Raw genomic sequence first — 14552 nt, forward strand, 5'->3', positions numbered from 1 at the left:
TCTGATGACTGTGAAATGAAGTCTGTACTTGACATTTTGACATTCACCTTTACTCCCTCCCTGTCTGCTTCCTTCTCTCTTACTGGAAGTCACATGTGTGTATTTATTACTTTATGGGGACCGTTTCTTGTATAATCATTAACCTTGTTGGGATCAGTTGTCCTCATAGGGAACAAAGTCTGGTCATAATGAGGCAGATACAGTTTATCTTTATGGATTATATTGATGCTGAATTGACAATCTGACAAAATTCAGAAGATTACACAGTCAGTGCCTTCATACCAGGTACAGGATATGTAATGTCTCTTTGTCCACTTCAAATCAATTAACTAAGTATGACAATTTTATCCAATCAACTATAAAACCTAGAGGACATTATAAAACATCTGAAATCCTCTTGCTTCCCAAATAATTGGCCTGCAGGCATTTTCAAAATTGTCTCCAACTCTATGACCTCAGATCTTCTACAGACTGTCAACACATCTCTTCTCTCAGGTGTCTTTCCACAGACTGCCGTCATCAAGGCACTCTTAAAGAAGAACAATTTAGACACTTCACTAATGAGCAAGTGTAGACTCATATCAAACCTCCTTTGAGTAAAATCATCGAAAAAAGCAGTTTCTTCTTGGCACTAAACAACAGTTTTGATGTCTTCAGTCAGGATCTCAACCACAGCTCTGATACTGCTCTTGTTAAAGTCTTCAATAACATACGCTTAAACACTGACAGTGGCAGAATGTCAGTGTTAGTACTACTGGATCTCAGAGCTGTCCACCACAACATATTACTAGATCAACTGGAAAGCTGGGTGGGACTTTCTGGCACGGTAATAAACTGGTATGAATCATACTTAAAGGACAGGGACTACAGGGAAGGAGAAATAAAGAGTTCCTCAAGGCTCCATTGTGGGGCCTCTTCTGTTCAACATCTAAATACTCCCTCTGGCTCTGATTAAAGAAAACAACAAAACATCTTGCCAAAATTATGCAACTCACAACTTTTTATAATTATATGACCAGGAGACTATGGTCCAATACAAGCACTGATTGGATGTGACAGAATTTTCTGCAATTAAACAAAGATACAACTGAAGTTATTATTTTTGGAGAAATAAACAATTAAAAGTCAGCATTCAGCTTCAATCAGTGATGTTAAAACACACGAAGCAAGCCAGAGATCTGGGTGTAGTCATCAACTTAGACCTGAATGTCATCAATCACATTAGGACAATTATAAAATCAACCTCCTATCACCTGAAGAATGTATCACGAATTAAAGAACTTAATGTCTGAGCAGGACCTGTCTACTTCTCACCCTTCTCCATTACAGGAAGTCACGTGTGTGTGTGTGTGTGTATGTGTGTGTATTCATTACTTTATGGGGACCGTTTCTTGTATAATAATTAACCTTGTTGGGACCAGTTGTCATCATAGGGAACAAAGTCTGGTCATAATGACGCAGGTACAGTTTATCTTTATGGATTATATTGATGCTGAATTGATCAGAAGACTTTGGACATATGAAGCCTTTTATCTTGTTTCTATTGTTTTATGTTTTTGAGGAAAATTTAATTTATCATATTTCTTAAAGAGAGTTTGGTGTCATATTGTGTTATCTATAGTTTTTATCTTCTACATGTTTGAGGACACAAAGTCTGACATGCAGGCTGTTAAAATGCCAAATAGTAAAGAAATATTTCTCTCACTTTATTTATAGTTGTACAGCGTCAGCGTGTCTCTGTCAGACTGAAGCTCTGTCACACATTCACATTTTATTCAGTTTGAAGTTTTATGACACACTTTTATGTTTTAGTTTTAATCTGGTTTAAAGTTTTCAGTCATCAGATGTTTGTATTTTTAACTCCATGACCTGACTGCAGAGGCCAGCAGTGGACACATTTAGAGATATCAGGCTGAAAATCACAGGACTGAGCTGTTATAGGGAAACAAGTCAGCAGGTTGCTCTTATTTACTGAAATCATTTTAAATGCTGTCTCATTTTTCATAGTAATCTGACCTCTTTTCAACACCTTGGTTTTATGGTTCACTATAAAGATCCATTATTCATTTTAATCCACTAACAAGAGTTTGCTGAGTTTTTACATCACTGTGAGGACGCAGAAACCAGGAAATGAACAACAGGAAACTACTTTTGAAGACGTCAAACTGTGTGATTTCATATTTTTCTGACAGTTTAATCAACTAAACAATTCAACTTAAAAATAATCATCAGATTGATCAATAATAACAGTAATCATTATTTACAGTCCTGATATTAACACTCACCTGCCTCAGTCTGGCTGTTAGCCTGCTCCAGACAAGGCTAACAGCCAGGTTTGATTAATCCTGGTGTATTATTTATTCAGTCAGCTGTCACTCCGATAGGAAATAAATGTGTTTTAAAGTTATATCATTCACGACTGCTTGGCCAGGTCTACTACTAATCACATTGTGAAGTATGCAGACAACACAACGGTAGTGGGCCTCATCCGGGACGACAGTGACCTGGCCTACAGAGAGGAGAACCAACTGATGGACTGGTGCAACAAAAACAACCAGGCCTTGAATGTTGAAAAACAAAGGAGATCTTTGTCGACTTCAGGAGAAACCGGCACAGTCACATACCACTCCTCATCAACAACAGACCAGTGAAGGTAGCTCCTGGGGGTGCAGATAAGAGATTCACACCAAAGCTCTTGTAAAGAGAGCTCAGCAGCACCTGCACTTTTTGCGCTGCATGTGGAGAGCACACCTCCCCTTCCCATCCTCACCACTTTCTACAGAGGCACTACAGAGAACATACAGCTCTGTTTGATCTGGAGCCTGCAGTGTCTCAGACTGGAAGTCCCTGCAGAGAGTGGTGAGGACAGTGGAGAAGATCACTGGGACTTCACTTCCTCCCATCTAGGAGTTTGCACCTAAACACTGTCTGATCAGAGCTAACAGCATCATCAGAGACCCCTCCCACCCCCAACATGGACTGTTCTCCCTGTTGGCCTCTGGGAAGAGGTTCTGCACCGGCGGGGAGTTCCGGTCCTCTGAAATGAGGCCGACACAGAAGTAACTTAGAGCTGCATTCTATCAAAAGGCCACCAGGGGGCGACCGTCTCTATACAAGTCAATGGAGAAGTAACTTAGAGCTGCATTCTATCAAAAGGCCACCAGGGAGCGACCGTCTCTATACAAGTCAATGGAGAAGTAACTTAGAGCTGCATTCTATCAAAAGGCCACCAGGGGGCGACTGTCTCTATACAAGTCAATGGAGAATTCACCAACTTCTCACTTGATTTCTAACCTCAGTAAACGTTTTCAAAATGTGTTTATGGTCTCAATCGCTAGTTTAAAGCCTTCTTCAATGCAGTATGATGTTCATTTGGGACATTTTGGCCTCCCTGATTTTATATGTGACGATAAAGCAGGGTATGCATTAGGGCGTGGCTACGTCCTGATTGACAGGTTGATTGACCAATGTCCTCGAGATCCAGCCCTCGTAACCATAGCAACCTCCCCGCTCCGCCCATGCCCCCGCCTCATGCCCATATAAGAAGAATCCATGTTTTTATTTTTCCCAGCATGCATCTGAAATTTTCAAGATTGCGCAGCCATTGCTACGAAGTTTCGTTTGGATGTGCACTGTATAGTGTGTAACTGCCGACATGTCAGTTCATTTAATTCTCATTTATTTATTTATTTCTTAGTTCCTACCTGCGTTTCAGTTGAGGCGGACGCATTGTTTTGTATTTGTTTCTACACGGTACTAATTTAGTGACACACCACCTGGCAGGGCATGGCAGGGAAACCACACGGTTGGTTGTCTCCACACTCGGTAAAGTTGATTTGAGTTGAGTTACGACATTAAAGGTAAATAAAGAAGACAAAGACAGAAGAAAGGACAAGATTCAGCCCCTTTGGTAGTGTGCAGCCTACGAGGTGTGTTTTATTGGTGTATATGTGTAATATTATTAAGCTGCAAGCTCTGAATTAGCGCATGTATTTACCAGATTGTTTGTTTACTTTCATCTTCTTTAGTTCTCACGGGTTGGTCGGTGAATAAAATTAAACCCTGTCTTGAAAACGAGCTCGGGTCTCATGCTTTACTACCGAGAGGAGCTACAGTGAGAACTCGACTGCTTCGCGTGAGTAGCCGAGGAAAACGCCGCTGGAGCACGGTGATCCACGGGCGGGATGAAGCTTATCCACGTTGCGGGTGCGCCGTTTATTGCCGTCCTCACAGCAACCAAGGAAGCAGCCAGGAGGCTTAAGGTGTTATCGTGTGGATTTGTATGAATAAGAGACTTTGAGTGCTTTGCACAAGAGATTGAAACATTTTTGCATTTTCAAGTTGTACTTACCTTTCACAGCTGAAGTCTGTTGACATTCATTGATGCAAATAATGAGATTGTGTTTATCGATAGTTACACTGTAAAAAATGTGTCAAAACAAGTAATGTTAATATTAAGATAACAGCGCCACAGTAATTTAAAGGCGCATTGCAAGTGTTTATTACATTTCTAACTTACCTGTGCTAGAGTTAACACTCACTGGTGGTAACAAGAGTATAAGTGAATAAGCCAAACTATTGAACAGAAAGGCATAACTATTGCTACATGTTAAAACTGAGTTTGATTCAGCTACGCTAAGGTTATTTTAGTCATTCTGTAAGTAACTACAAGGCTAAGAGTAGTATCACATTTAAATCTAACTGAAGTAATCAAAGTAAAATGTCACACATACAATCTTTCTCTGAGAGTGAGAGAAATGGTGGTGGTGAAGACATACAGCAGCATGGAACAGACACACAACCACAAGCATCTGAAGGCATCGAAGCTGCTAACCAGGCTTCTTCGTCAGAGCCACAAAGAAGTCAAAGAGCTCGCAAGTTAACGGAAAAGGGCCAAGAATTGCACAAGGAGCAACTTAAAAGGGTTGAACACCGTTTCATCAAGAGCTATGACAAGTGGAAAGCAGTCATTAAGGATGCTAAAGGAGTGCTGAGTGAAGAGTGCCCAAACAGCCTGCTGCATGAACACATTACTAAGGTGAATGATGCTGCAAATGATCTGAACGATGTCTATGAAGAGTTGAGACACATTGACATTCCAGACCCTGACACACGTCGCAGAATAGACACCTGTGAAGCAGTAACAAAGACAATAATTAAAACTGCTAAAGGTTATCTACACACAGAAACTGATGAAGATCAAGGGATTGAAAAACAAGACAGCAAAGAGAGAGATGGAGAATCTGTGTTTAAGTCTGCAGCATCAGATAGAACAAGCATCTCTCACCATACCAAATCCATGTCCGCCAGGTCTTCAGTTCATTCTCGAAGTAACTCAAAGGTCACATCCAGACGCTCAAGCCAGTATTCTGCTCACAGACGGGAGGCTGCTGCTGAAGTCGCCGCCAATGAAGCTGCTTTGCAGGTACTGTTAGAGAAAGAATGTCATATCAAAGAACTCGAACAACTTGAGGCAGAAAATGCAGAGAGGCAAAGGGCACTAGAGGCCAAGCGACGAGAAGTGGAACGATTGGAGACAGTGAAGAAGTTAAAGGTTGCCAAGGCACGTCAGAAAGTCTATGACGAAAATGAATGTTCAGATGATGAAATAGATCAACTGCTCCATCAACGTGTCTCCCTAAAAGAGAAGGAAGAAATTAAAGATGAAAGTAACCTGTCTCAACGTCAGCCTCCACCACAAGCGGTGACACTGCTAGGGAGAGAAGACAGCACAGCAGCTCTTGTGAGAGTGTTTGCAGAGTCCATCAGTGCAAGTCGTCTTCCTATACCTGAACCAACAATATTCAGCGGTGATCCACTCAGATTCAATGACTGGAAAGTTTCATTTCAGACACTCATTGACAGAAAAACCATACCAGGTGAAGAAAAGATATATTACCTGCGAAAGTATGTGAGTGGCACAGCCAAGAAAGCCATAGAGAGCTACTTCCTGCTAGGCACAGAGTCAGCCTATCGTGCAGCATGGACTATCCTAGAAGAGAGATATGGCAATCCATTCCTCATCGCCAAAGCTTTCAGGGACAAGCTTGATTCATGGCCCAAGATAAACTCCAAGAGCAGTGTGGAACTTCAAGAACTTGCTGACTTCCTCCGCAGCTGTGAGGCAGCCATGTTTCAAATCAAGGGCCTTGAAGTACTCAATGACTGTAATGAGAATCAGAAGATACTCGCTAAACTTCCAGATTGGCTGACCTCTAGATGGAATAGGAAGGTCATGGAAGTACAAGAGCAAAGTCACAAGTTTCCAAGCTTCAGCAACTTTGTTCAGTTCCTCACACGTGAAGCCAGAATCGCTTGCAACCCAATAACATCTCTCCATGCTCTCAAGCCAAGTGAAAGTGAGAAGAACAAGGTTTCAAGGAACAGAGCCCCTGGAGCAAAGGTGCTAGCAACAAACTCAGGTGAAAAAACTGTTGTTGCCAGTTGTGCTTTCTGTGAGAAGGCAGGTCACAGTTTACTCAAGTGTTACAAGTTCATGGATGAAACAGTCTCTTCACGAGTTAAGTTTGTTCAGGAGAACAAGTTGTGTTTTGGTTGTCTACAATCTGGCCATCGCTCAAAGGAATGTGAAAGGAGACAGACCTGCAACATATGTGAAAAAGGACACCCAACTTGCCTCCATGACAATCGCACTAAAGAAAGAAAGATGCTAACAAGGGCTAATGGAGCAGGTAACCATGACAAGCGGAAGGACGGAAGCACTGAACGGCGACAAGACAAAGCAGTGAGATCCTCATTTGAGGCAATGTCAAACAGAGTCATACAGAACATAAAAGACACTCATACATCCACTATCATTCCGGTGTGGGTGTCAGCCACAAGTGAGCCTGACTGTGAAATTCTTGTGTACGCACTTCTAGATACACAGAGTGACACAACCTTCCTCCTTGAAGAAACTGCAAAGGCTCTGCGCACAAAGAATGAACCAGTTCAGTTAAAGCTGTCCACCATGGCTTCAAGAAACACCATCGTGCCATGTGAAAGAATTACTGGCCTGCAAGTAAGAGGATTTTACTCAAACAAGGTAATTCCTCTGCCAGTTACCTATACAAGAGACTTCATACCTGCAAATAGAGAACATATTCCCACACCAGAGACGGCTAAAGTTTGGCCTCACCTTGAACACATTGCAGCTGAGATAGCTCCTCTTCAAAGTTGTGATGTTGGCTTGTTAATTGGCTACAACTGTCCTCAAGCTCTCGTTCCAAGACAGGTGCTGCCTGGCGAAGGAAATCAGCCGTTCGGACTGAAAACAGACTTGGGCTGGAGCATTGTAGGCTATGGCAACTTCTGTCTTGATTATGGAGATGCAATAGGAGTAAGTCACCAAGTTGTTGTGAAGCAAGTCATTCCAGATTGTCAGTTGGCTTCAGACGTGACAAGTGAAGTGCATTATGTCTGCAGAACACAGATCAAGGAAGTAGTCTCACCTGTAGATGTCATTAAGGTCCTCGAGTCTGACTTCGTTGAAAGAGCTTCAGATGACACAAACATCTCACAAGAAGACCTTCGATTCCTGTCGCAGATGCAAGGGAGCATCCGGCTCAACGATGATGGTCACTACGAGATGCCGCTACCTTTCAAGAAGGAGAGACCTAACTTGCCAAACAACAAGGTATGCGCCATCCATCGTCTCAGATGCTTAGAAAGGAAACTGAAAAGAAATGAACAGTACTACAAGGACTACAAAACCTTCATGGATGACATCATAGCTCGCGGAGATGCAGAAAGGGTTCCTGAAGAAGACATCAACAAGACTCCAGCGTGGTACATTCCCCATCACGGGGTGTATCATCCGCAGAAGCCCGGAAAGATCCGCGTCGTCTTTGACTGTTCTGCAAGGTTTCAAGAGACTTCCTTAAACGACCATCTACTAACTGGCCCGGAGTTGACAAACAACTTAGTCGGAGTTCTTTGTCGTTTTCGTAGAGGTCCTGTGGCGATAATGTGCGACATCGAGCGCATGTTTCATCAATTCTGTGTGAAGGCAGAAGACCAAGATTACTTGCGTTTCCTTTGGTGGGAGGAAGGAAATCTGGAAGCTCAACCATCTATCTACCGGATGAAAGTCCACTTGTTTGGAGCAGCTTCTTCCCCAGGCTGCGCCAACTTTGGACTAAGACATCTTGCTGATGAAGGACGGGGAAGATTCAGTCAAGACACAGTTCAGTTCATCAAAAGAAATTTCTACGTTGATGATGGGCTGGCAAGTGTCACATCTCAAAGGCAAGCCATCCAACTAGTGAAGGAAGCTAGAGAACTCTGCAGCACAGGCAAACTCCGGCTGCATAAGTTCATCTCAACTAGTGAGGAAGTCATGGCCACAATTCCTAAGGAGGAATGTGTTGAGGCTGCCAAGGATCTGGACATGGCGTTGGGTGAATATCATATGGAAAGAGCTCTTGGCATTCAGTGGTGTGTGACCTCAGATGAGTTCCAGTTCCGAGTAGTTGTCAAACAGAATCCACTCACCCGAAGAGGAGTCTTGTCCACAGTCGCCTCAATATTTGACCCACTGGGATTTGTAGCACCGTTCATCCTGGTAGGGAAAAGGATTGTCCAGCAGATGTGTCGCGACAAGCTCAGTTGGGATGACACCTTACCTGACGACCTTCGACCTCTGTGGGAATCCTGGCTCCTAGACCTGAAAAACCTGGCTGGTGTGAAGATCCAGAGGTGCTACGTTCCACCAAACTTCGAAGTTCTGCACTATGAGTTACATCATTTCTCCGATGCCAGTGTGTCAGGATATGGAGAGTGTTCATATCTCAGAGTGATCAGTACATCGGGTGAAGTGCACTGTACTCTAGTCATGGGAAGATCAAGAGTCGCTCCTACTAAGGTGACCACCATACCAAGACTAGAGCTGTCAGCGGCAGTAGTGGCAGTCAGAGTCAGCGACATGCTCAAAAGAGAGCTTGAAGTGGATTGTGTGCAAGAAGTCTTCTGGACAGATTCAAAGATTGTTCTGGGCTACATCAGTAACGAAGCCAGAAGATTTCATGTGTTCGTAGCTAATCGTGTAGAACGTATCAAACAAAGTACAGAATCTGCACAATGGAGGTACGTTACTTCGGAAGAAAACCCGGCAGATCATGCCTCAAGAGGTCTCTCAGCTGACCAGCTGTTAACATCTAACTGGTTCACAGGCCCAGACCTGCTTTGGCAGAAAGAGTTACCAACTGGAGATGTCAAGGTGGGAGAGATCCCAAGTAGTGACCCAGAGCTCAAGAAGGCCCAAGTTTATGACGTGCAGGCAAAGGAGGTGAGGTCACTGTTGGATCGTCTACACAAATTCTCAGATTGGTCAAGGTTGGTGAAGGCCATTGCTAGATTAAAGCGCCTTGCTAGAGAAGTCAAAGGTCTGAAGTCACGGTCCTGTGAAGCCACAAGCCTAGAGGAAAGGAGGGAAGCACAGTTAACCATAATAAAAATGGTTCAAGAAACAAACCTCTCTCAAGAGATCCAGTATCTCCAGCATCATAAGGAGACACCACCGAAGTCTAAGCTGCACAGACTGAGTCCATTCCTGGATGATCAGAGTATCATCAGAGTTGGAGGCCGCTTGACTCATGCTCCCTTACATCCACATGTAAAGCATCCGGCGGTTCTTCCAAGAGACAGTCACATCTCATCATTGCTGGTCAAGCACTATCATGAAAGAGTGCACCATCAAGGTCGGGGAATGACCACAAATGAGCTCCGTTCTAATGGCATATGGATCCTCGGATGCAGCCACCTGGTCTCATCCCATATCTACAAGTGCACCAAGTGCAGGAAATTCAGAAGAGGTTTGGAACAACAAAGGATGTCAGATCTTCCTGTAGACCGAACAGAAGCAACACCACCATTCACTTTCTGTGGCATGGATTGTTTCGGTCCGTTTTACATCAAGGAAGGGAGAAAAGAGTTAAAGAAGTACGGACTGTTACTCACCTGTATGTGCTCCAGAGCAATTCACATTGAAATGCTCGATGACTTGACCTCGGATGCCTTCATTAACGCTCTGCGTTCATTCATCGCCATTCGTGGAGCAGTGCGGCAGATCAGGTGTGATCAGGGGACAAACTTCGTTGGTGCGAGGCGAGAGTTTGTTGAAGCATTGAGAGAGATGGATCAAGAGGAACTCAAGGAGAGGGGATGCGAGTTCATCTTTAATACCCCAGCCTCAAGCCACATGGGCGGAGTCTGGGAAAGACAGATCCGCACCATCAGAAGTGTTTTGATGTCTATCCTAGAAGAGTCTGCCAAACAACTTGACTCCTCCTCTCTACGAACATTCCTATATGAGGTCATGGCAGTAGTGAATAGCAGGCCACTGACTACAGATAACCTGAATGATTCATCCAGTCCAGAGCCATTGACACCAAACCACATTCTGACCATGAAGTCCACAATCATATCACCCCCCCCTGGGAAGTTCATCAGGGAAGACCTTTACCTGCGGAAGAGATGGCGTCGAGTTCAACTCCTGGCCAACAACTTCTGGTCACGTTGGAAGAAGGAGTATCTTTTACATCTCCAAAACAGACAAAGGTGGACTAAGGATCGCAGAAATGCACAGGTCAACGACATTGTTCTTCTGAAGGATGATGGGATACCACGAAACAGATGGAAGTTAGCCAAGGTCATGCAAGTTCATCCTGGGAAGGATGGGAGAGTGAGGACGCTCACGTTGTTACTCAGTGATCCAACACTGGATAAAATGGGAAGACGCACTTCCAAACCAGTCTACCTGGAGAGGCCTATTCAGAAGACAGTTACACTGTTGGAAGCAGACTAAAGACCACAGTGTACCATTCTCGCACTCTCAGTGTTATTAGCTGGCCTTATTGATTGTTATTGACTTGTTACATGATAGTATTTGAAGTAATGTTCATATACAGTATATATGTCTCCCATAAGTCGTTCTAAGAAAATCACTCGTGATTTGGTGGGAGTGTAACTGCCGACATGTCAGTTCATTTAATTCTCATTTATTTATTTATTTCTTAGTTCCTACCTGCGTTTCAGTTGAGGCGGACGCATTGTTTTGTATTTGTTTCTACACGGTACTAATTTAGTGACACACCACCTGGCAGGGCATGGCAGGGAAACCACACGGTTGGTTGTCTCCACACTCGGTAAAGTTGATTTGAGTTGAGTTACGACATTAAAGGTAAATAAAGAAGACAAAGACAGAAGAAAGGACAAGATTCAGCCCCTTTGGTAGTGTGCAGCCTACGAGGTGTGTTTTATTGGTGTATATGTGTAATATTATTAAGCTGCAAGCTCTGAATTAGCGCATGTATTTACCAGATTGTTTGTTTACTTTCATCTTCTTTAGTTCTCACGGGTTGGTCGGTGAATAAAATTAAACCCTGTCTTGAAAACGAGCTCGGGTCTCATGCTTTACTACCGAGAGGAGCTACATAGTGTATAATCTGAATGACAAATAAAATCTATCTTATCTGCCTCATTTTAAATGGCCACAGATACATTGTCATTCAGTTATTTTAACTATAGCTAACAATTACGATTTTTATAATCATACACGTCAGTCATTATTAGTTAGGCTTACTGCCATATCATTTTAATGAAGATTGCGGTTCATACTGCGGTCTGAGATGAATATTACTGCAGTTTTTGAGATAATTACAAACGGCTGATAAAGCAAAGGTGGATTCAGTGAAGTAATTGAGTGTAACAGATTAGGTCACATTACGTGTTTCTTTCTTCACAACAGCCTGCCCTTGTTTGGATGTTTGGATGTCAACGTGTTGAATGAAGAAGCTCTAATACTGAGAGGAGCTTTCTGTGCAGACAGCTGGGACACAAAATTCAGTACAGCGCAGCGCGGAGCCGTCACCATCCACATTCTTATATTCAGTTAGAGATGGTGAAAATCTGAATAAAGGCACTATTTACAGCTCTATCACATTTGGTATTGAAATCACTGGTGCACAACTTCCCTGGTCACGCCCTGTAATTCATGCACACACACACACACACACACACAGAGAGAAAGAGAGATTTGCGCATATGGTTGTAGTATATTCTTTCATTTTTGATAAGTGTTTGTTATTAGTCTTTATGGTAAATTTCCTGAGTAACATTAACTTCCACTGCTCAGTATGAGAGCTTCTTCATCCAACACATTAACATACAAGGGCAAGCCATTGTAAAGAAAAAACACACGTTAATGTGACTTTAAGTATAACGCTCACTAACTTCATTAAATCCATCTTTGCTCATCAGCCGTTTCTAATCATCTGTAAAGCTGCAGATAATATGTATTCATTAAACCTCTATGTAACAACCAGAAGTAGTTTTAAAATGAGCCTCTCTATGACACAATGAGAGGATTCAACACACAGTTTGGACCAGCATCTCAGAAGAACAAGATTCACTCGGGTGAAATGGGCGTCAGGCAGCAAAGGGAACATAAAACACTTATTTATTCTTTATTTATTAGTTCTCTTTTTTTTCTTAGATTTTCTCAAGATAACGTTCACCACATATAACAATAACAATACCACATATGTAAAAATGAATATAAATAAATACAAAAAATAAATAAACTTGTCCCTCTTTTTATTTTTTTTATTTAATCAAGAATCCAACTGTCAGGTAAGTATCTCATTTGTGTTCATAATTATTTAGTTTTCATTTAGTTTTAATATTAAGTGTTGAATTTATTTCTGTCTGATTAAAATGTTTATGTTTTGTTTTGTTTTACTAATTAGGCTATAATTAAACTCTTTATATTTATTTTGGTTTGATCAATCCTATTTTAGTTGTCTCTACCCCACAGGTGGTTCGTTCAACCCTATTCTTCCTTTTCTAAACCCCCAAAAAAACCACTAAATTATCAATAAAAAGTAACAAAACACAACATCAAACTGTTCTGACAGGCTCAGGGGTCGACTCACCACTTCAGTCCTAACTTTGATGTTCACTACAGGAACCAGCTTAGCTGAAGAATGAAGATCTGAGGTGATGAAGAGGATGACGAGGATGAAGAGGATGACCTGCCATTGTAACCACAAAGCCAGGAAAACCATCATTACACAGATAAAATTCTTTTTTTCATTTTCAAAATCACAGTTGTTCTATATTTACAAATTATCATTTGATTTAATATTATTTTAATAAACTAAACAAAATAAAAACTTGCATTCTTCCTTAACATCTTGTCATGTTTTCTCTTCTGTCTTTTTTATCATTAAAACATTAAAAATCAATAATACAATTACACACAAGTTACATAAATTTAGCTTCAGCCCACAAAATATCTTGATCACGGTATAACTAATAAAACTTTAACTTATATAAAAACTGATTTTTATAAACACACACTACTTAAAATAGCTGCTAGTCAGTTTCATAACCAGTAACAGGCTTAAAATACTCAATAATCAAAAATAACAATTGCTAATGTTAGCGCCGTTAGCACCAACGGTTGTAAACGGTTGCTAACGTTAATGGTTGACCTCCTTAACACCCAGGTCATGTTTCTACAAATCTTTGAACCCATTGATTCACAGATTAACATACTCAGGGCTCTCAACTGACGGAGTATTTTCCTAATTTACCCAGCAACAAGAAATACTACTCTCTGATTGGCTGGTAGGTCTCACAAAGTTAATATAAAGTAATAAAAACTCTCACCTACTGTCTTTCTCTCAGAGGACACACGGTGGCGCTGTCTGTTGGGAACCGTTACAGCCGTTACATGTTAAATGATTGAACCTTCCTGCAGGGGGCGCTCTTCTCTCCTCCTTCCTCACTGTCTCTGTACAAAGGCGACTTGGAGATGGTTTTGTCTTTACACATTACACACATACCTTTATAAGATGTACACACATTTATAAAAAATCACAATCTCTTGTTCACAGCATATGGTGCTTAATTTAGGATATGAGACCCCCCTCCTCCTCCTGTAAAATGGTCCCACCCACTTTTCTACTTTTAAAAACCAGCACATTGAATCAACATTGATTTAATGTTGGCATTTCAACCATAAAATTCAACCTTAATTCAAAGTTGATTCAATGACATTTCAACAGTAAAACAATTGAAAGGTTGATTTTTGGTTGATTTCTGACCTTAAACAAAATTTAATCTAAAGTCAACCTTACTGACCACAATTCAACGTTGAATTAACAGCTTTTGCTATGCGGGTACAATACATTATATGTTACAGATAAATAATGCATTTTAATTCATTTTGGGTTTTTGTCTAATGTTAATGTGGGACATAAACTCAGATGGCGTTTCCTGGTGGTTCAGCAAAAAAATCAGATCCACAGAAATCCAAAACAAAGAAGAACACAGATTCAATCAAATATGATTCATTTAAAAACAAAGACAGAAAAATAACTACAGTAGAAAGATATGTTATACATGAAGCTGAAGCTCCACATTAGAATTTGGTCTTTGTTTAGTGTCACCATCATCCCACCACCTTCCCTTCAGATGTGTATAAAACTTCTTAAAGCAACGTTACACAACGCTTTACAGCAAAACTAACAAACATACAGCACGAAAAT

Source organism: Scomber japonicus, chromosome 18, assembly GCF_027409825.1.
Source record: "Scomber japonicus isolate fScoJap1 chromosome 18, fScoJap1.pri, whole genome shotgun sequence".
NCBI lineage: Eukaryota > Metazoa > Chordata > Actinopteri > Scombriformes > Scombridae > Scomber > Scomber japonicus.